We start from the raw sequence: 23174 nt of genomic DNA, 5'->3' as shown, positions 1-23174 counted from the left end.
AACAATGGAAAGGGAGAGAAGGGAGAGATTTGAAGGTTTGCTGCTTTGATGGTGGAAGACTGGGCCATGGGCCAAGGAATGTAGGCACTTCTAGAAGCTGGAAAAGGAAAAGGAACAGATTCTGCTTTAGAAAACATAGAATGAAACAGCTCTGAAGGACTTGAATTTCAGTCCAGTGGCACCAAATTTGGACTCAGAAGTCCAAAATATCAGATATCTAAACTGTAAGGAGTACATTTACACAGTTTGAAGTCACCGAGTTTGTGATCATTCGTTACAGCAGCAATAGGAAACTCAGACAGATGCTATTTCAGAAGAAAAAGACAAGCTGTGTTATGTTGAAAGACATTAAAAGAGAAAGTGGGGGGGGGGGGGGGCAGATTGGAAACTTCTGCAAGAATCCAGGAGAGACAGTTTTATCTAGGATAAGTGCAGTCATAGAAGAAGACTATAAATACAAAAACTGTCCCTGAAAGTTGACAGAATCTGGTGATTTCTTTGATGTTGGGGAATTGGAGAATTCATTAGAGTAAGAAAATCAAAGACAAAGTTATAGATTTCTGGCTTGGGAAAATAGGCAAATGGGGATTCATTTAATATGCAAGGCAAGGAAAGAGTTAAGAATGGAATGTGATGAATACCCTTTAATATATTCTGTTTGAGATTTTTCTGGATATTCAAGAAAAACATGTTTAGTAAGAAGATGGAAATAATGGTCCCAATTTCAGGAACTTAAAACATAGTTAGAGAACAAGTAATATTTGCAAAGAAGTTTAAGCCTTGAGAATGTATCAAATTGCCCAGGAAGGAAATGTAAAATGAGAAAAGAAGGTAGAGAGGAAAAAAATAAGAAGTCTAATAAAGAGTAGGGACATCAGGAGGATGCAATTAAAAGAACATGTTATAATATATGTGTTATATATATAATATTTTAAACTAGGGAAATTATATTATACAGGAAGTATCAAAGATTGATATAACATTGTATGCATGTTCATTGCAAGAAATGGCTAATGTCAGACAGAAAAAAAAATAGCAGAATGATGCTGGGATGTCTTGTAGAAGTGAAGGAAGAGTTAAATGCTCCCAGGTTACCAAAAAAAGATAATACAAAAGATTGAGAATACTCCAGGCATGAGTACTTGAGCTTCTCTAAGACTGATTCTTTCCACTGACACCCCATATCTGCACCCACCATTCCAAATCAGAACATAGGACATCATCTGCTTTTCTGCTTAAACCTCAGTCATTGGCAGGTGCTGGATAACTGGTCTTGGGCCTATAGCTTTCCAAGTCCTGCCCCTTCCTCAAAGATGGAGTTTGTCATTTGTTTTCTTTTCTGTTGCCTTCTTCTATTCAGTTTCCAGAAGTCATCCGTGTTCTTGTTCTTTCCTCCAAATAATAAGGTTTTTGATCCACACGGTAGACAGGACACATGAAGAAGGGTAAAGTTTTAGCATGGCTGCTATTCCATCTGTCAACCAGAATCTGGAGGGAAGATTCCTCCTCAGATTCCTCTCCAGTCTTCCTTGTAAATTGCTGGTGGGTTTCAGAGAAGAAAAGACTTTAAGAGCAGGCAAACCTTAAGCCAGAAGCCCCAGAGATTGACATTCTCACAGCAGTGACACTTGGTCATTAGCAGTTCATTAAAAATATTTAGCTGAGTCTTCTTACTGGCTTAGATAGCATCCAGCAGCATCTGTCCCAGGTACACACATGCTGAGATCTCCTGTAGGGATTTATCTCTCCCCAGATGCTAGATTGCTTGCCCTAAATTGTTTCAAGAAAAGTTATTAATTTGCAGATTGCCCAATTTTTCTTTTTTCATTGTTGTGGGGGACAGAATGAAGCTTTTCCAACTCTCTTCATTTCCTAGATGGAATGTGATACCTTGAGTAATATTTGTATTTCATACCAATCATTGTAACTTTATCGTTAATTCTTCAAAAAACAAGGAATGACAAGATAGAAATATGTTATAATTTAAGATTGGAAGCCTTGTTCCAATGGTTTAATGCCTCACTTGCAGATATTATTCAATAAATATGCATTGAGTGTTTATTGTAAATGTCATGTGTAGTCTACCCAGATGGGAATAGCCTCCTTCAGAAAGCAGTTTGTAAGGTATACTGATATATTTTCTATCCACTGAGCATAATTTTGGCAGCAATTATAATATGTGAAATTTCCAAATATCATTTCTATTTATACATACATAGTTACATTTGGATGCCTTCCAACATATATTTAATAGCTGAAGGAGTTATTGAACTCAAGACAAAAAAAAATAAAAAGAAACGAAAAGAAAGAAAAATTCATTGACAGTGCCTAAATCTACTCTCTATAATGAGAACAGAATGTCATTTTTCTGAAAGTTACCAAACAGAAACAGAAAGAGAGACAGATGGGCAGAATACTATAATTAATGAGCATCACGGATCTGTGTAAATGTCTCTTTCCTCTTCACTAGGGACGGAGAGGGACACTTCAGCCTGTGGCTAGGTGACACATTCCTGTCCAGGTCCTAAAACTCTCTTCTGGATTGCGGGCGAGATGTTCTCCGGTTCTCTTTTGCAACTCCATGTGATTCTGCCTAGGGGTGGCTTCTCTCCTCTACGGGCGCTAAGATACTGCGCTCAGAGAATTCTCAGCTGCTCCTTCTGCTGTTACGGATTGTTCTCGGCTGACTACCACTCCCACTGTATCTGTCCTTCTAAAAGAGTCCTTGTTCTGTTGCCACCCCTCCTATAACTGCTGGCTAGGCTAGAACCCAGAAATGGTTTCCTTATGTTTCTGAGCTGTGAGTAAATCAGGACCCCGCCTGTTAGAGGGGAATTTTTCTTCTTTTAAATTTATTTCAATTTTGTGATTTTGTTGGGAAGAGAACTCCTTTCTTTATAAATAAAATCTCAAAAATAATTTCCTCAGAGCACAGAAGCCAGGGAATTTCTAACAAGAAATTCTTCAGCTGAGTATCTTTTAAGTACCCTGCAACTGTCCCAGTTATTAGCTAGTTCACGTCTGCTCTGTGTGAACTGCATGTTCGTATTGGATAAACATTATATTCAAATGTTGCCTAATTAACATTACGGTGCTTGACCTTAAGTGTATGTGGCATTTTAAGAATTACTTCATATTATGCATGAGACATATTCCTTCATCCAGCATGAAGTAAACATTAAAGAAAAAAAACAGAATTCACTTTATTATTCAGGCATTAATTTTAAATTACATATTTTTATATACTTTCAAGGTTCACTGAGTTACCTTCTAGTAGACACAGACCTCTTCTGTTAAATGAGAGACCAGAATTCTAACGTAAGCACCATTAGTACATAATGGCAGAGCTTCATTTTATCAAATTATTAATAGAGTAAATAAAATTCTGTAGAGCAGCACTGGACGATAGAAATATAATGCATGCTACAAATGCAAGCTACAAATGCAATACAAATTATGTATGTAATTGTAAATGTTCCAGTAGCCACATTTTTAAAAAAAATTTTTTAAATAAAATTCATTTTCACAACGTGTTATGTAACCCTAAATATTATCATTTTAATATAAATAATTATTAACAAAATATTTTTCATTATTTTTTCATATTAAGAGTCTTTGAAGCCTGACATGTAATTTAAAGCTAGAGCTCAAATCTATCCAGACCAGTGACATTTTAAATGGTCAATAACGGGGCCAGTGGCTCCTATATATGACAGTGCAGCTCTTTTCTTTTAGAAAGAAAGAACCAGTCTTACCTAATTCAATGCATATAATGTGATAAGGATTTTCTTCAGACCATTGCACAGTGGTCTGCATCGTCCTAATACTGACCCGTCTAGGCTAATCATGAACAATAGCTGTTAAAATAATAAGTAATTTCTCAAAGGAGTAATGTACAATGCCACTATCAAGCATTAAACAAGTAAGGCAGATAACTTTAACAAATTAGTTTTCAAATAGTGTACTACAGTTCTTGGAAATAGGCTGTTTGGACCTATATTCTTGAATATTTCCCTGCCCAGCACCAACCTTAGCATATTGCAAACACTAGTTACTCAAATAAAAATGTGCATTGATTGTTTCATGAACCAAGGAAAGAAATAATGCTGCATATTTGGAATATGTAAAATATAGTACGATATTATATGATAGGTTAAATGCCCTGGTAGATCAAGAGAGAGAGTTTAGGCAGAAATGGATGAGAGAAGACATCTAACAACACAGTTTTAACTGGTGTCCTAGTAAGAAGGATGACCAGTAGGAAGCTTTCAGTGGCAGAACTAGATAAAGAATTTTTGAGAAGAGTGATATATTGAATGAGAATGCTTGTCTTAATCTGGCTTCCATAAAAATGGTTGTACATTTTCCAGTTTACTATAGCTATGTCTTTTTATTCTGCAACTTGACCGCTGACCATTGTTCTAACAGTTCTCCACTTCTAAGTATCAAATACTCATGATATTTAGGTTACAGAAAAGCTGTTATGTTAAAGACTCAAGAATACAGCTATTTATATATGAAAGATATTCATTTCCATATTACAACAGTCCAAAGTTGGCAGGGTTTCTGGCTAGTGTAGGGTACCCCGAACCTTCCATATTCTTGCTCACCATGCAGACAATGTTGCCCTAGTAAACGTATTTGAGAAAGGCTACACCTACACCTCCCCATCTTAGCTTGTGGGAAGTGGAAAAAGAAGTAAAGAATAAGCTCTCATACACTGAAGAGTACAAGCCCAGTACGTGTGTCCAGGAATGTGGATTTAAAACATTCACTCACTCCCATTAGCTGGAATCTATTTACATGGCAACACTTAGCATCAACAGCTTCGCTAAATCTTTTATTACCGTGGAGAAAGGCAGACATATGGGAACATCTGTAAGCCTCTACCATTCGTGTAAATCCACACATATTGCATATGTAAATTGATCTATATATACAAATTTGTATATATGTAATTCTACATACATATGAATAATCAACATATACTGCACATATAAATACATATATAACTATATATAAGTGCAACCAAGTCCAGATATAAGACTATTCCCTTTTGTTTCAGTTTTCTGGTTTCAGGATAGAAATGATCATACTCTGGTTTTATGGAAATCATAATTTAAGAATTGAGTAGTAAGGGATAGCATTGTATGAATTCTATTCTATTTTTTAAACATTATCTCAAAGAATTTCTAACATGCGAAAGTAGAAGAATAATGTATGGAACCCTTATGTATTCATCACCTAGATGCAACCATTGGTTTAATCATGGCCAAACTTATTCCATTTCTGCCTGTATTTACTTCTGAAATGCTGTGAGGCAAGTCTCAGAAATCATATCATCCATAAAACTGCAGATATAAATTTGAAAAGAAAATGTTTTTGTTATTAATACTACAATGGCACATTGTCACAGCTTTGTGTTTCAAATAATTGCTATATCCAAGAAAATGAAGTCTCTAGAGAGCAGAATCAGTCATTTAAAACTAGCAAATGTCATGAAAATTGTTGAAAAGGACCAAGAATAAAAATTTACTTTGAAGTGACATAGATATGGATCTCTATTGAAGTTAAACACATTTAAGAAGGTTAAAGGATTTACAAGTTGAAATGAAATGAAATTTTCCTGAAAAATATTGTCTTTGCTTTGTACTTTGTCCACAGAGCATAGGGTAGTATTTCAAATGAGCAGGTATGTTTAGGTATTGAAAGAGAAATTTAAAAAATAGAATAAAAATACAGATTACAATAGATTGTGTGTTCTATTTAGTGTTTTATTACTATAACACTGTTTAAATATAGGGCTCAAAAAATATAGCACAAATGAATGAAATGAATAAAACTTAAAATAGTCAATAAGGGGACAGATTATATAGAAGGAATGACAAGTAAGATAGTTATATTTTAAAATGTCTGATTTCATTGATTTTTTTTTTCAAAATCATGTGAAAGCTATTTTTTGGATGCTGTTTAATTCTTCCTAGCTTTTTAGGTACCACATATTTTGAAATTATCGCATAAGCATTATTTTATTACTGTAAGAATACTACAGGAAGGTGGGCTAATAATTTGAAAGAAGTAAAAAAAAAACCCAAAAAACAAAAAACCAACACATAATATTGTCAAATAGTGTCAATTTTCACTCACAAATTTAACCCCCAAATATATATTTCTTTTACTATATGAAATCTAGTTAAACTTTGTAGGAGATAAAAGACCAAAAAGATCCATTTTTTGATTCAAACACCCTTTTACAATCTTATACAAACAGGAAACACCTACCTATATTTCAATATCTATACCCTGTGCAATATAGACTGTTATTTATACTTACTACTTGTAAAGCAAGAAGGTTTTTCCTTCCTATAATTAAAGAGCCAGGCTTCTATTAACTAAGCTGGAAATAATAAATTATAGTCATTATAAGTCTTTCCAAATTTATGTTCTGTTTTACATGTTCACTTTAATTCCACTTTGAATATAGTTAAGTTCTAGCTATGAAGCAAAAGACATTAAGATGGAAATATTTTCAAAAGGGCTGGAAACACTTTTTTACTAAGTCAGTAAGACACTAAGGGGATCAAATATAATCCGTTTTAAAACACAGTGAATTCTTCCTGAAATTGAGGTTTAATTTTAATTCCAATGATATTTAAACATGTATATTCAATAAAATCATTAACTAGAAAGTAGATTGTGGTTTTATTAGAATATGAGAAGCCTGTGAAATGAGTTTAAGTGTATATATCTAAAGACGTGATGAACCACGATAAATCTTATCACCTTAAACCTAAGTTTCCAACTCAAATATTCGCAACTTATTTATTTTTCAAAGATTTTATTTATTTATATGAGACAGAGTGAGCACAAGCAGGCTGAGGGACAGAGGGACAGGCAGACTCCCTGCTGGGTGGCAAGCCCAATGGGGGGCTTGATCGCAGAAGTCTCAGATCAGGACCTGAGTCTAAGTCAGACGCTTAACCAACTGAGCCACCCAGGTGCTCCTCAAATATTCACAATTTAAATTTTGAAATTTTTCTCCATATCTTCTAGCAATTCCACCTCCAGCAGAAATCAGAATAAAGACAAAAAAAGAACATGTAGGGATTTTTAAAATATTTATTTGTGCTCTTCTTTACATTACTCCAATAATTACATATTCCACAGAATATGTTTTATGATGGATCTGGGAAAACCATGGCAGTTTATTGATCTGAAGATTGTATTGCCCACATAAGGACATGTGTTCCCCCGTACTATGCTGGAACGAGGTAAAAACCAGAAATTTCTCCATAGTGGGAGAGGAAACAATGTGAAAGACATAGAAACTTTCTGATATCGAGAATTACTAGATTCCACTTTGCACTTCTGCTTTGAAGTAAGGTTTGTACATTCTAGAATTTGGCATTACATATCCAAGTTTCATGCTTTTTAATTTCTTCTCCAATTTTGTCATCAGTTCACATGGTCATCTATATATCTCTGTTATATCTATACATCTCTATCATATGCATGTATCCTAGAAACAGTATCTATTGATACAGTGTTCTGATTATTTCCCTTATATCATTGTCATAATATCTGTCTTGGATCTTAAGTAATTCTCTGGTAAGTATAAATGCATATAAATTGGTCTTTATGGAACAATTTAAATACCATAAAGGTTTTTTTTGCTTTTTTGACGATGACATCACATAACTAAACGGTAAAGTAGAACAGGTTGACATATTTAATATTGTGGAGTTGGCAAACACGTGTGGGTGTCTGTTGGATGCCTCTGTATTTATGTAGGTTGAACACAAATGTTTGTTAAATCATAGAAATGATAATTTGCAAGATTACATTCACGTTTTACTTAAAAATATTGCCAATTTTTTGTTTTTATTTGATTTGGATCTAGAAATATATTAAGACCTTTTGTCTTTATTTTTCGTTAGATTTTTTTTTTTATGTGAGTTCAGGTCATTACATCAAAATCAGTGCAAAAGCAAAATAATATTGTGTCTGATGAATGAATTCTCGTGTCTTGCATTTCAGTCCCTCTGTAGGCAAGGATAGTTTATATTTTCTATTTCTATTCAAACTCATATTTTAATATTTTCCTTTCAAAAAATACAAATTTATATTTACATATGGGAAACTCTTAACATAGGTTTGTGATTAACATTTTGGGATTCTGATGAAAGCATACACTCTCTCTCCGCCGGTGGAGAATATAGAGGTAGGGATAGAAAATGTGATAGAAAACATTTTTCAAAAAGATCAACTTTTTTTTTTTTAATAGAAAATCAGCCACTGTTAATTTAGAAATCCTCTGTTTTTGAAGAGGCCTAACTGCCATTGGCCAGCTGGGCAAACCAAGTAATACTCTTTATGGCAGAGTGCTAAGGGTTGGTAACAAACAGGCTTGAATGAGGGGGAATAGGCAGGTCACAGAGCATGAAGTGACAGAGACAATGAAGCTGGAGCATCCAGCAGACTCTGCAGAGTTTTAGTTCCTGCACGTCTTAATGAAAGGCTTAACTCAAGAAAAAACTTAATGCAATTTACCTCTCTGATAATTAAAATCTAACATGCTTTTGACTTTAGAAATCCATTAGTTATATTTTGGGTTTTTTAGTTTGTGTGATGCCTATATGGACAATTTTTGTTTAGAATCTTCTTTATATCTGGAAGGGTTTTAAGGCTTCTTCCATATTTATATATTCTATTCTTGAGAAATAACTAAGGTGAGTAGAATCTTCAACTTAGAGATAAATGGGTTATTACATTACACTGCCCCCCAAGGCTATGTAACCACAGAAGCTCAACACAAAACAATTTACAGAAAATTTCTGCTCTTACATATTACCTTTATATTTCTTTTCCATTACTACTTTTAGTAAACACTTTACTCTGAAGCTAGTGAAAAAATATTATTTAAATTATTCTACGAGATACTTGCAATATGGCAAAGTTAAGGATATAAGTCACCGGGAAAAAAAATGAAAATTTAAAATATTGCATTAAAATGGACATTTTATGATACACACCAACTGTTCAGATTATATACAACAATTAAATAAGCAATTTATATTGCAAAATAACTCAATAAATAAAGCACAGGTGAGCATCCCCCATGGCCTTTTTTGAGGAATACTACTCCCTTTAGATAATCTGTTCAAAATGGTTCATTCCATTGCCAAACACTTTGGCAAGCCCTGTATACTGTACCTTTTGGGGGACTGATCTTTCATATAATCATTTTAAATATAACTAAGACAATTTTCATTATAGAGACCTGTTAATTTTATCACCCACTGCCTTCACCAAAGTTATTTCTTCACCAGGCTATTTTTTCCTCCTTTAAAATGTATTGCCATCCCATGAAATAAATCTCAAGAATAAACTCTGGGATATAATGTCATTTATTAAATTTATATATAAGTGAAATGAAAACCTATTTTAATATAAATATCTTAATTGTAGTTATTAATATATTCTTAATAATATAATAATGTATACATAAGGATTCTTTTTTTTAGTCTCCTGTTTTAGTCTCATAGTTGTGAAATCTTAACTCCTAAGTATTTTATTTATAATTGTTTTAGATATTTCCTTCCAGATCTTGTGTTGTTTCTACATCTAATGAGTTTTGTGCTTTCAATTTTTTTTTTTTGCCTTTTTCTTTAATTTCAGAGGCGGTTTTTGCAGATATTTAGTGTTCCGTGGACATCTATTTTTATTTAAGAGAAGAGCATTAAGTATTGTTTGGAAGTCCTGTGTATATGGACGGGGCTGTGGGCATTTTCGGCTCTCTTACAAGGCAGTCAAGCAGAGTCTTTTCAAGAGTCATTCAGTTTTATCAGACAAGCATTCTCCAGTCCCCTGCCTGGGGAGATAGGACAGGCATAAGATTTCTTGACAGCATCATGGGAGCAAACTGGACAAAGAGCTGGCGACATCTCCACTCTTGGATTTGAAAGTGCACTGGATCCCTCTGTGTGTAGTACTGAACATTAACCCTTTTTATGACCATGTCAGATAGTTATTCCAAAGCCTCTGTTTTTAAGTTTCTCTTGAAATAAACCTTATATTTCTTAAGTATGGTTTCATTCTGGGTGGAGCAAAAACATCTCATGATTTCATAAAAAGTTTGGAAGAAGGAACTGGGAAGGAGAGCCCAGTGGCTCTGTCAAAAACTTTTGGTTTCTAACCATAAGAGACTTTTAACTGTAAGAAACAAACTGAGGGTTGCTGGAGGGGAGGGGAGTGGGGGGATGGGATAACTGGGTGACGGGCATTAAGGAGGGCACTTGATGTAATGACCACTGGGTGTTACATGCAACTGATGAATCACTAAATTGTACCCCTGAAACTAATAATACACTATATATTAATTAACTTGAATTTAAATAAAATCTAAAAAAAAAAAAACAAGAGAAACAAAACAAACAAAAAAAACCCTTTCTGTTTCTTTTCTATTAGCCCACTCAAGTTTTTTTCAGTATAGTATTTTATCAATGAAAAATAAAAACAGGGGTGCCTGGGTGGCTCAGTCGTTAAGCATCTGCGTTCAGCTCTGGGCCTGATCCCGGCATTCTGGGACCAAGCCCCACATTGGGCTTCTCCACTGGAAGCCTGCTTCTTCCTCCCCCACTGCCCCTACCTGTGTTCCCTCTCTCGCTGGCTGTCTCTATCCCTGTCAAATAAATAAATAAAATCTTTAAAATATATATATAAATAAATAAAAACAATAACAAACCAGCAATTATAAATGCTGATTGAAAAACTCAAAATATCACAAGATCCTGAGTATTTTAAAAAATATTAGCATATCAGATTAAAATGATTAATTGAATATTGTTTAGTATGATCTACTTCACTCATCAAGTTTTTAAATAACAAAATATTAATTTATTTTAATTATGTCTGTTATCCCATATACTTCATTCCAAATTCTTCTTTACAGGACAAGGACGTGTCTGGGGCCATATTAGGCACACGTGGGCCACCAATGATACCAGACATCAAGGACAAGCATTCTTTTACTCTTCTGTAATCTGAATATTATTTTCTTTCATGCAAAAGAAAAGAATTTTCACATGAAGCTTTTATCATTTTTCCCATTTGTCCTGCTTTTAACAAAATAACTTTACAGACATAAAAGCTCTCTCTTTCTTGAAAATCTGCTCCAAGAGAAGAGCCAATAGAACATTCATTTTTTGAAATGATCCCATAATTGTTTGAAGTCTCTTTCTCAACTATTCAGTTTGGGATTCCAGCTGTAAAGAGCACACCCAAGACATCAGTTTTGATGCTTTCCCTCCAATGAAGAAAAATCTTTTCATTCAGTCCTTGTTAAAAACCCATAATACTACTACATAATCCTTGCAATAAAAATAGCTATTCATAAAACCCTTATCTACTTAAGATCACAAATGTTTCAAGACTGCAAATGACGATAGCCTGCCAATGTTATGTGTCAGTGGGCTATACCATGAGTCATTTGACATGTAAGTAACCAAGCTCCTGACAGAATTGCCTGATATTAGAAAATCCCAGTTTATCCCGAAACCACACCATACCAGTGAAAGTGATCCTAATCTCCTCTCACATTATGTTCAGCATTGTCGCCTTCCCTCTAACATCATGACTCAGCCTGTAGGATGTTTTGATGAAAAATCAAGGACAGTAAGGAAGATCAAGGGTAGACATCAATGAAGATGATTTGTCTCCTTCCTTAAAAATTAGGCAAAAGATATGGACAGAAGTAGTGAATGAGTTCAAATGGAACAACTATAATACATTTATTTTTAAAGGGAGACTAATTCTATAAATAAGAATGCCCAAATATGTAACAAAACTGCAAAACATATGAAAATATGTCTGAAAGAATGACGTGGCCAGCAGTTTTCAAATGTAAGGATACATGTGAGATTCTTCTGCAGTTTATAATTACAACACAATTTATCGAGGATATTGCTATCGAAACTGGCTCTAGAACAATTTCCTTAACTGGAACAGTAACCACTCTGCCTCCGGTGTACCATGTACCAGATTGTCTTAGTTACTGGTGCTTCCTAATTTTATATCGGTCTCCTCAGTTGCTTTTGGGGTGCTGGAGGTATAACTACCCAGGAAACAAATAAGCAAACTAACAAACAAAAACACGCACATCCAGAATTGAAGTTAAGTTCCTTTTGAAAGTTATTTGGTCTCCTTAAGGATTAGACTACAACCAATTGAAGTTCAGTTCCTGAACAACTTTAGTTTGGATTAATGTTATGAGGCTGTTTTCCATTTTGTTTACTTTTCTCCATATGCAAATTAATTTTGGTGGTTCCGTGCGACAAAACATTTTGCAAATGACAGTAAACATTTTGCAAACTGAGTATCATCCACACATCGTGTGTTCTTTAACAAGAACAAAATAAGCATGCTCATTCAGTCATAATTATATTCAGTCAATCAGAAACATCACCTGCCATCTTTTTAGGGACAGTCCCACCAGGGAGCCTGAAGAACCTTCAGGCAGGCAGATTGTGGAATGCCAGATTCCTCAGTAACACGAGAACATAACTTACACTCAGATAACTGTAAGGGTTTCCTATATTACTTCAAGAATTGCATCTTATGCTTTCCAAATGACTTTAAGTGAAGTTTAGAAAAATCCCTGAAAAGAAACTAAACAGGCTCTTGAATTCAGTGTCTATTGAAATCAGTTCAAAATTTGATGGGTATTTCATATACTCCGTCCATATAAATACATCTTCACAGTTGTTTGTTTCCCTAAACGTCTCAACTCCTAAAGAATAACTTGCTGGATAAGAGATAAAGTACTTATTGCTTATTAAGTGAATTAGTAAGTAAAGCAATTTTTATAAACAGATCCAATTAGTTATTTTGTTTTCTTCTTCAGGTTCAAAGGGTAAGGTTTTAAAGCACACTGCACAATTAGATAATTAAATAATGCAATTAAATTATTTTCCAGAAAAAAATATATAGACAACCTAAGAGTGTTAAGAATGTGGCAACCTACAGAATTATCTTTCTTCAGATTACCACGGGGGTATTTCAGAGAGGGATATATTGTGAGATTTAACATATGACAGTTTATTTCTCTCTATGTCTCTAAATTATACATACCATTCAGCACCCTGCAATGACTGGGAAGAAATGATTAAGATTTTTAAATCAAATGAATATTAGAGTGGATTTTTGAGGAATTTGCAAGAAATGTCTCTCTCTAATTTTTTCCCAGATTTAAGCACAAATGACTAGCATAGAATTTAGATGCTGATACAAAAAAAAAAAAAATTATGCCAATACAATTGATGGACGGATGGACAAACAAAATGTTTTCTAAAATGCTGTATGTTCCCACATAACCAAATGATTTATGTTTTTGGATGCTTTTCTTAGGCCTTGTATGTGAGACTCCTCTAGTCCCCTTATGTCTATGGAGGCAGCACATTTTCAGAGTCAAGACCACTGAAGATATCCTGAGAGAGAGGAAAGACGTTCACTATCACAGAGTCACCAGAGCACCGCAGGACTGCTGCTCTGCTTCCTCAGTAGGGAGCTACAGTGGTTAATAGCATCCTCCTCTAACTCTTACCGACCCATAACCACGCAGTGTAACCTTATTCAGAAGAAGGATGCTTCCAGATTCAATCAGTTAAGTTAGAATAAGGTCCTACTGGATTCATTGACTGATGTCTTTATAGGATGAGAAGACACACAGACCCACGCGGGGAAGAAGACCGTGTGATGATGGAGATGGACTGGAGTCACAAGGGTACAAGCTGAGGAACGCCAGGGCTTTCCGGCGGCACCAGAGGAAAGGAGAAAGGCATGGGACAGTTTCTTCCTCAGAGACTCCTCAAGGAACCAACCCTGCTGACACCTTGATTTCAGACTTCCGGCCTCCGGAACTGGGAGAGGATCAATTTCTGTTGTTTTAAGCTCCCATGTTATTTGTAGTTGGTACGGCACCCGCGGGAAACTAATCTAGGAGTCTTGCGAGAACGTTAACGGAGTAGAAAAGGAACAGGAATAGTGGGATTGATTTTTGAACATACAAGTGGAATCATTACGGTTCTTATGGGAAAATATTTGCCCTTAAATGTTGGAGTTAATGTTGTGCGTGAAATCAGCCATAATACCTGGCTCGCTAAAACGTAACCCAGAGGCCGCGGAGGGCGGGGAAGGTTTCGGAGAAGGGGTAGGCCTTTGCGATGCCCAGGCCTGCGTGACCACTCTGCCGTTGGAATGCCCTGGGGAGTTGCCTTGCAAAACTTTCTTAGCCCAGCAGCTGCCCTGCCCTGTGATCTAAGAGATGTTTGCATTGCCCCTTTGGCTATCTTTAGCGCACTCACAGAACACACAGATTAGCATATGTATCTTTCCCGTAAACAAATCCTCCTGGTTTCAGTAAGACCCCTTGTCACACATCACGTGCTTGAGAAACAGTGATAAGGATTTGTGATTATCCTGAAGGACCCATGAAAGCGGGAGCAAAGAAGAGCAAAGGGTCTTTGTCTTCTGAGCATGGAGCCCCTTGCCTTCTCCTCTCTTTCACAGCAGTTTGGAGTCATCTTTCATCCATTGGTACAGGGATTGCTGGCCATTCCCAGCACTTAAATATCTAAAATAATGCTGTCAAATATTCTCATATTAAGGAAGAGTATGTCTATATGCAAACACAATCACATATATACATATATAGGTAATACTGTTTCTTAAGTTAACACTTGTTTCTAATTTACATGAACACATTAGCCAAAAAAAAATGCTCATTGGGCTTCCTTGTATTACTTTATTAAGAACAAGAAGGATGTGGACCTTGGGGGTCTTGTGGGCACAAGAACCACTCCTTAGTGAGAGCGTGGCAGACCTCTTTTGTGTATTTTTCTAAACCTGTGTAACAAAACTCTTGGACAATATGAGCTCTAACATACTATATAACCAACTAATCCCATGATTTCCTCACTAAACAAATGTTAAAAGTTTATTTCTCTGAGAACTCTGTTACTTTATTATGTATACGTGTATATAGTATACATATTATGTATGAATGATATTTCATTATGTGATAATGTAAAAACTTATGGCTATATTTCATTCCAATTTTCTAGAAGGAATGAAATACCATTGCCGTCGTGAATGTGTACTTCAATTGATCTGACGCTATTTTAGATATATTAAAGTCACTCTTCCTTCTTGCACAAATATTTGTAATATAATAGTGACCTGCTATAGTGCCGAGGTGTCCATAGTGTTTAACTACAATAGAATGTTTACGTAAACAATATTATGAAACAATGTATTTTAAATTATGTGTGATTACGTGATATAGTAGTAGTTACGTACTACGTGCTCATTGGTCAATACCAAACAATCGTTTCAGCTCTATACTTCAGGGGCACTTCTGTTCTTTGTATTTCCGTTACCAAATCTCTGTAGGTTTTGCTGTTACGCAGATATTTTACTAAGGGACCTCAATACAGGGCAGTTGGTCAGGGCCATGCCCAATGCTTTCTAATGCACAGCGGTCCTGCAGTCTAGGTTAGCAACTTCAGAATAAGAACACAAAACACTACCCCATACTGAGTCTCCGCTATGTTAAAAAAGTGCCTTACGTATAATCACAACTGCCTTTGCAAAGCCTGCAAAGAGGGAATTACCTGCATTCTTCTCTTCAGATGAGGGGGTCAAGATATCTGTAATTTTGCTCTTTTGTTGACACAGGGAGCACTAAGAGACTGACTGATACTGGCACGGTGAATGCCAGCAATGGGAAAAACTGCTGAGTCACAGACGGCTATGAAGGTTTTCTATCATGCTGTCAGTGACATGTAGTGTCATCCCCCTTACAGGAGGGGGATACCTTCCAAGACCACCAGGATGTCTGAAACCAGGTATGGTACCAAACCCTATATTCACCATATTTTTCCTAGACATACATATCTATGATAAAGGTTAATTAGGTACAGTGAGAGATTAACAGCAAAATAGAGCAATTATAACAATAGATTGCAACCAAAGTTATGTGACTGTGGCCTCTCCCCAAATATCTTATTGTTCGGTACTCACCCTTCTGCTTGTGATGCTGTGATAAAATCCTACATGATGAGAAAGGAGATGAATGGACATAAGCATTGGGATGTAGGGTTTGGCTACTGCTGACCTTTTGATGATATGTCAGGAGGATTACCCGTTTCTGGACCACGGTTGACCTTGAGTAACTGAAACTACAGAAAGGCAAACTTCATTCTGGATAAGGGGGTGATGACTATATACTAGTGAAATCATCAAAAGAAATAGACCCAGCGTATCACACGTTGTATTGCTTAAAGAGAACTATAAGGAGATCATGAAATCAGTAAAATCTTTAACAATTTGTTCAATACAGAGCTATTAAAAAATACTTTATGATGAAGAAATTTATGTCTGATGGTAAGCAAATGTATCTATCCTGTAATTCTTTACTTTTAAGATAATTTACTCCTTTATTACAGAAACACGACATATAAGAAAATAATGTAAATAACTAACACTGGTAACATGACACTTCAGTACATGGTGACAGTGTCTTACTATAAAACTTCCACTTATTTATTTATTCAATTATGAGCATTTAAATTTAAATCTGGAACCATTAAACAAAAAAATACAATACACGAACAACATTTTGCCACTTAAATTATTCTTTAGGTGGTTGTTAATATGTAAAATATTAAAAATGGCTGAGAAGCTTTTGGCTGTTTACATTTTTTACTCTATTAAAAATGTATTCTTTTTATGACTGTCTCCTTATGCAGGCTTTCTGGATTTTGGTATTTTAAATATCACAAATATGATGTAGGGAACTACATTCAATGCAAAACCTTCAATTATAAAACATAATCATCTTGCCTTGTGTGATTTTATTCTGGGTGTACATATGCAGTTTAAATTTATACATGCATGCACATCACTTGAAATTGTTCTCCATTTTTAAGGAAAGATAATTTTCCAGCCCTTCAAGAAATAAATATGAATGTTCCTTTACCCAACCCCCTGTTGCAAGTTATCAAATCCTAGGAGAATTAAGGACAGCAAATTTTGTATTAGTTTGTAGCTGTGGCATTTTAGAGCAGGCAAATTCAACTTGCAAATTGGAGCCCAGCTGCTGGTTTAAATCAGCTGAAAATGAAATGGGAACATCTCATTGAAATGTTCATTTGATATAGGTGAATATCTTTCCAAGAGGAATAATGTGAACTCAATTTATAGGGAAGACTAAGACGATAAGTCAGGAACAGTGTCCAAATCACAAGAACACATCAAAAAGGACAAAATATAGATTATAAAACACTGACGTATCAAAGAGATTATGCTCTGATAGACTGAGAAGCAATCTAAAAGGTATTTGCTTTTTGTGTTCTCTCATCACTCATGAGTTAAGTGAGGGATGACTGGAGCGGAGATTCATTTATTTACCTATCGCCAATGAAGCCTGACTTTCGTCAAACGATCCTCCCTGCACTCACCTGGGAGGCATTCATATCTTTGTTTCTCATGACAACATAATGGCATGTTCTGTTTCAATGATCTCCTATTTGTCAGAATTATCATGTTGCTCAAATTTCAAAGAATCTTTTGTTAACATAGAAGCACTCAGGCTTTTGAAGGCACCGCTCAAGTGGAGGGTCTTGGGCCGTTGGCTCCAACAGGTCCGAAGGAAGTCACAAAACACCGATTAGAAGTTAACTTCATTGCAAAAAAAAAAAAAAAATCTGATCATGAAATCATGTACTAAGTGTGTTCACTTGTCCGTTCATGTTTTCACGTATTTTTTGAATCCCTTTGATGTGTGAGGCAAGGTTATTAACAGGTGGACATTTGGCAGGCAAGAGGTAAGAGTGAATTAGGGTGCGCACAAAATATGATCATCTGAAACCAGCCACACCTTGACTTCTCCAGATTGTTGAGGCCACAAAGAATGTGGTCATGGATGCCAGGCTGCCTTTATTGAGGAATGAATTGAACTTTATTGCTGACATTCTAACATCCAAAGCATATAGTTCCCTAGCGTCTCCAGGGGGAATGGGCCCCAGGTACCTGCACTGAAAAACTATTCATTACTGCACCCTATTGACTTTTCCTCCTTCTTCTTGTCACTGTCCCTGTACCTTCAACATGGCTGTCTGGGATCAACTTCCCAATAAGTTACCTGCTCCTCTTCTCAGAGTCTCCTTCCCAGGATACCCCAAACGAAGACAAATACAGCAGTCCATCAAGATCATATCTCAGTGTATTAATCCCTTCCCCATCTGTGACATTTATGTTGTCTCCACTGTTTGATCGCTATGAACAATGCTGCTATGAGCATTCTTCTGGTCCCCTCAAGTTCAGTGTGTGCTTACAAAGTTTTCAGGAATACATACTCAACTATTAGCAGTGGTGGGGTGCCTGGATGGCTTAGTCAGTTAGGTGTCCCACTCTTGGTTTTGGCTCAGGTCATGATCTCAGGGTCGTGAGGTTGAGCCTTGCATCATGCTGAGCATAGAGTCTGCTTGTCCCTCTCCTTATGCTCCTCCCCTGCTTTCTGTCTCCCTCTCTATCTTATAAATAAATAAATTAAATCTTTTTTAAAAAGCCCAAACTATAGGTAGTGGTTATTTCTCCTAGGTAGGATTAGAGAGCATTAAACTTTCTATGAGAACATTTCTTATTTTGAGTTTTTTACAATGTAAGTGTATTTGTAATTAGGGTTTCATATACGAATATGTATATGCATGTGAATATGTATATAAGTAAATGAATATGAATGAATATTCATATGTATTAATAAAGAAGAAAACTCAAGACAAATTTGAAAGCTGTGTGAATTCCTGAATTTATTTCTTTTGTCATACAACTGGCAGCAAAGAAGAGTGTTTAGAGGGTGCACTCTAGGAAAAGATTGCCTAGGTTCAAATCCTATATTGGCCCCCTACTGACTGCATGACCAGAGGAAAGCACTGAACTTATCAGTGCCTCAGTTTCCCCATATGTAAAGGAGTTCGTAAGAACTCTCGGGTTTGCTATAGGGAATGAATTATATGTACGTAGCACTAACAATTTTGTCTAGCACTTAGCATTATGTGAATTTGCTATTAATATCTGATTCATTAATGGAAATATATTGAAAACTTAATTGACAGGCATAGAGATATGCAAGATATGGCTTGTTCCTTTGAAGATACTGTCGACTTGGAAAGATTAGGCACAGACCCAAATTCCTGTAACATACACAAGGACATAGATGATTAGTGCAGGGACAGTGAGATAGTGGTTGGAAGAGAACTTCTGTCCTGGCAGATTGACAAACGCTTCAGTGATGATATAGAATCTAATTTGTCTTTGTAAAAAATATCAATCCGTACCCAACGAAGGGGAATATTCTGAAGATGGAGTAGTCTCTGAATAAAACCACTGCTAACTCATTTATAAATTATTTTAAATATTGACCTTGTCCAAGCAATCATTCTTATGCTTGCAGATTGTCTCCTTCTCATTGCTCAGCCCAAGATCCAAAGATACTCTTAATTTTTTAATCTCTCACTTAAATGAAATTAAATTTTTCAACATGAAATTATAATGAATTATTTAAACATATTTACATATTTTTTGTGTATCACACCTCTAGCTTAAAAGTTTATTGTTTTCAAGTTAGGAAACACAACGGTATATAAATAAGAGCTAAATGTGAAAAGCAAGAAATGTGCCGATTTCTCATATACATATTACAACATCTTTTTTTTATTACATTCTGAAATTACAGATTGAAAATCTGCAGAAATAACTGAAACCCTCAAAAGTCTTCCCCTCCAGCACCATTCCTTCCAAAGTGTAAGATTGTATCATACCATTGGCTAACAAGCTTTATCAAACACCAATATCCCAAATGTGGGATCGTGTCACTGTCCATCTTTAACACTTTAGTGTTGAAACTAGTGTTAGTTTATCACTTGCGACCTGAAATAGAAATTAAGTTGGAAGGAAGGTGCTATAGACTGAATCTCTGTCCGCACTCACAATTCATATGCTGAAACCTAATCCCTATGGTGGTGGTATTTGGAAGTGGAGACTTTGGGACATAGTTAGGTCCAGAGGGTCCCACTCTTATGAATGGGATTAGTGTTCTTATTAAAGAGACCTCAGAGAGCTTCCCCTTCCACTCTGTGAGGGCCTATAAAAAAAGCCCTTAAAAAAAAGATCTACTAACCACGAAGCCAGCTTTTACCAAATACCAACGTACTGGCACTTTGATTAACTTTCCAGTCTCCAGAACTGCGAGAAATAAATTTCTGTATTTTTAAGCTCCCCACTCTATGATATTCTGCCAGAGCAGCTCAATCAGACTAAGACAGAGTATAAAAACTTATCAAGACTTAGGCACCCCAGTACAGTAGGACAATATTGGGTCTGTGTGGAAAAGGAATATTCTGAAAGGAGAGAACTAATTCTACCCACTTCACATTCTTTGTTGTTGCTATCAACATGTCAAAAGTGTATTCTGGTATAGATTTAATGCCTTTATTTATATGCTAACTTGATGCATACGTAATATTTTCATTGCAATTATTATGTACTTGGTGCCATGCGAAGTGCAGAGAACAATGAGGTTGACCTGATAGAAACAGTCATAACTCTCCTGTATTTGATTGTTTGAATTATTTTGATTAAAAATCTCCAGTGTAGACAGAGATCTACGGATGTATCATAAAGATACGGGATTAAGTGTCAAGGTAGGTGCTACTATCCTGCATTCCCCTTTTTAATAAGTAAGGGGAAAGAGAGAGAGAATTAGCAATGGTTTCTTCTATTCAAATCATGAGCAATGCCTCCCAGAGGCATTGGGAGCACTTAGAGAATAATCATTTATCTAAAATTTCTCCTTATATCATGACTACTGTGGCACTATGCACAAGCGAGGCTTGCTTTATTTATTTATTTATTTATTTATTTATTTATTTATTTATCAATGCAGTAGAATCAAACACTCTACCAGGAATTTTCAGACTGGAAATCAATTATGATTTGTTTTATTCTTTTGTCCACAGACATGCAAGTTCGAGAATATCAGTATTCTTTTTTTAATATAGTTTCAGAAAAATTGGGGTTTTGCTTACTACTATCATAGTAATGTTAAGATGCAGATTTTGACACATTTCTCAAAAAAACCTTTTGGCTTTTGATCTGTTCTGTGTGCTCCATCAGCAGTTCTGGGGGAAATTGCTTACTGAATTAGTAGCTCAGACCCATCAAAGAAGGCAGAGGACAATCAAAATAAGAAGGAAAACTTTAAAGCAGCTTTTATTATTTTTTGGAAAAGTAAATTACTTCTAAAATCTATTTGATACAATTACATATTGGTTTCGCCACACATACCAATTTATCAAGACATCCCAAAGTGTTGGCATAGTTTAATGAGAAACTGTTGGTCTAAAACTAATGCGAGCTTTAAGATTCTTGTCAATATGATCTTACCTTTGCCTTTCAATGTTCTGTACCTATTTTCAGACAATTTAAATCTTTGCCAAAATATGCCACCTGCCATTTTCTAAACATCGTATGTGTTTCCACTTTCATGCCTTTGCTCACACTGTTTTCCAGGTGTTCATCACCACCACAACCTGTTGATGAGACAAGGCTGAGTTTACTACTTTCCACAACAAAAGTTTATCTCAAACTGGAAAAGGGAAGTCAGAGTTATTGAGATTTGTGGGTTTTTTATTTTATTTTTAAAGATTTTATTTATTTATTTGACAGAGGGAGAGACAGTACAAGCAGAGGGAGCAACAGGCAGAAGGAGAGGGAGAAGCAGGCTCCCCCCTGAGCAGGGAACCTCACACAAGGTTCATTCCAGGACCCTGGGATCATGACCCGAGCTGAAGGCAGACCCTTGACCTACTGAGCCACCCAGGCGCCCTGAGAGTTATTGAGATTTGGATGTGTAGTTTAAAGTGTATCTTTCAAGGCACCTGGTGGCTCAGTTGGTTAAGCAGCCGACTCGTGATTTTGGCTCAGGTCCTGATCTCAGGGTATTGGGATTCAGCCCTGAGCTGGGCTCTGCACTCAGTGCAGAGTCAGCTTCAGGTTCTTGCTCCCACCCTGTCTCCCCCTTTGCCCCACACCCATTCACTCTCTCTCTCTCTCTAATCTCTCCCTCTAAAATAAATAAATAAATAAATAAATAAATAAATAAATAAATAAATAAAATCTTTAAAAAATTAAAAATAAAGTGCATCTTTCATAGCTGGAATTTGGTTAAGACTGGATAAGAATCATGATACAATAGCCCAGGATTTGTGAAAATGCTAAGGTTAGAATTTTGGCCAGGAGTTCAAATAATTTTAGAGTACAAACTGTCTGTCAATGTTTTCCACTGAAGAGTTGTTGGGGCTGGTAGAAAGTTCCAGTAACAAACAAACCAGTTGCTTGCAGGACAGTTCTGGAAGGGTGAATAAATGTGAACGAAGAAGGGAATGACAAAGTCATGTTGAAATAGACTGTAAGGTTTGGTTAGGTTATCAGCATCCGGCTCAGGTGTGGGGTAGATGGCTCTGGTCTCAGTTCTACTTGCCAACAAACCTCAGGGAATGTTGTTAAGATAAAAAAGGCAAAAAAAAAAAAAAAAATTCAGATGTTTATCAAGTCATTAAGTTACTAGGAACTCTTTACCTGAGATAAGAGAAGTAAGTTTAAAAGTAAGACAAACAAGGGCGCCTGGGTGGCTCAGTCAGTTAAGCGTCTGTCTTCCGTTCAGGTCTTGTTCCCGGGGTCCTGGGATTAAGCTGCACGTTGGGCTCCCTGCTCAGCGGGGAGCCTGCTTCTCCCTCTCCCCCCTGTTCATGCTCTCTACCGTGCTCTCTCTCTTAAATAAATAAAAAAAATCTTTAAAAAATAAAAGTAAGACAAAATAATATAGAGGCTAAAGAGTAATGGGAAGTGATAGGAATTTTATTTCCTCAATTCATTTCCTAGCTAATGGGAAAAGTAATGATCATAGTGACTATTTGTAAAATGTGATCAAGTCCTTCTACACGAGTTTTTCCCCGTAAAACCGGTGGGGCTCTTCTAGGTGGAACTCTCAGCAAGAAAATATCATAATAAAGTAGCACTTAAGTAGGTGAAAAAGATTTTTAGCAAGTGCTCCTCGA

The sequence above is a fragment of the Ailuropoda melanoleuca genome, chromosome 14 (genome assembly GCF_002007445.2).
Source record: "Ailuropoda melanoleuca isolate Jingjing chromosome 14, ASM200744v2, whole genome shotgun sequence".
Classification (NCBI taxonomy): Eukaryota; Metazoa; Chordata; class Mammalia; order Carnivora; family Ursidae; genus Ailuropoda; species Ailuropoda melanoleuca.
Note: the sequence above shows the minus strand (reverse complement) of the source record.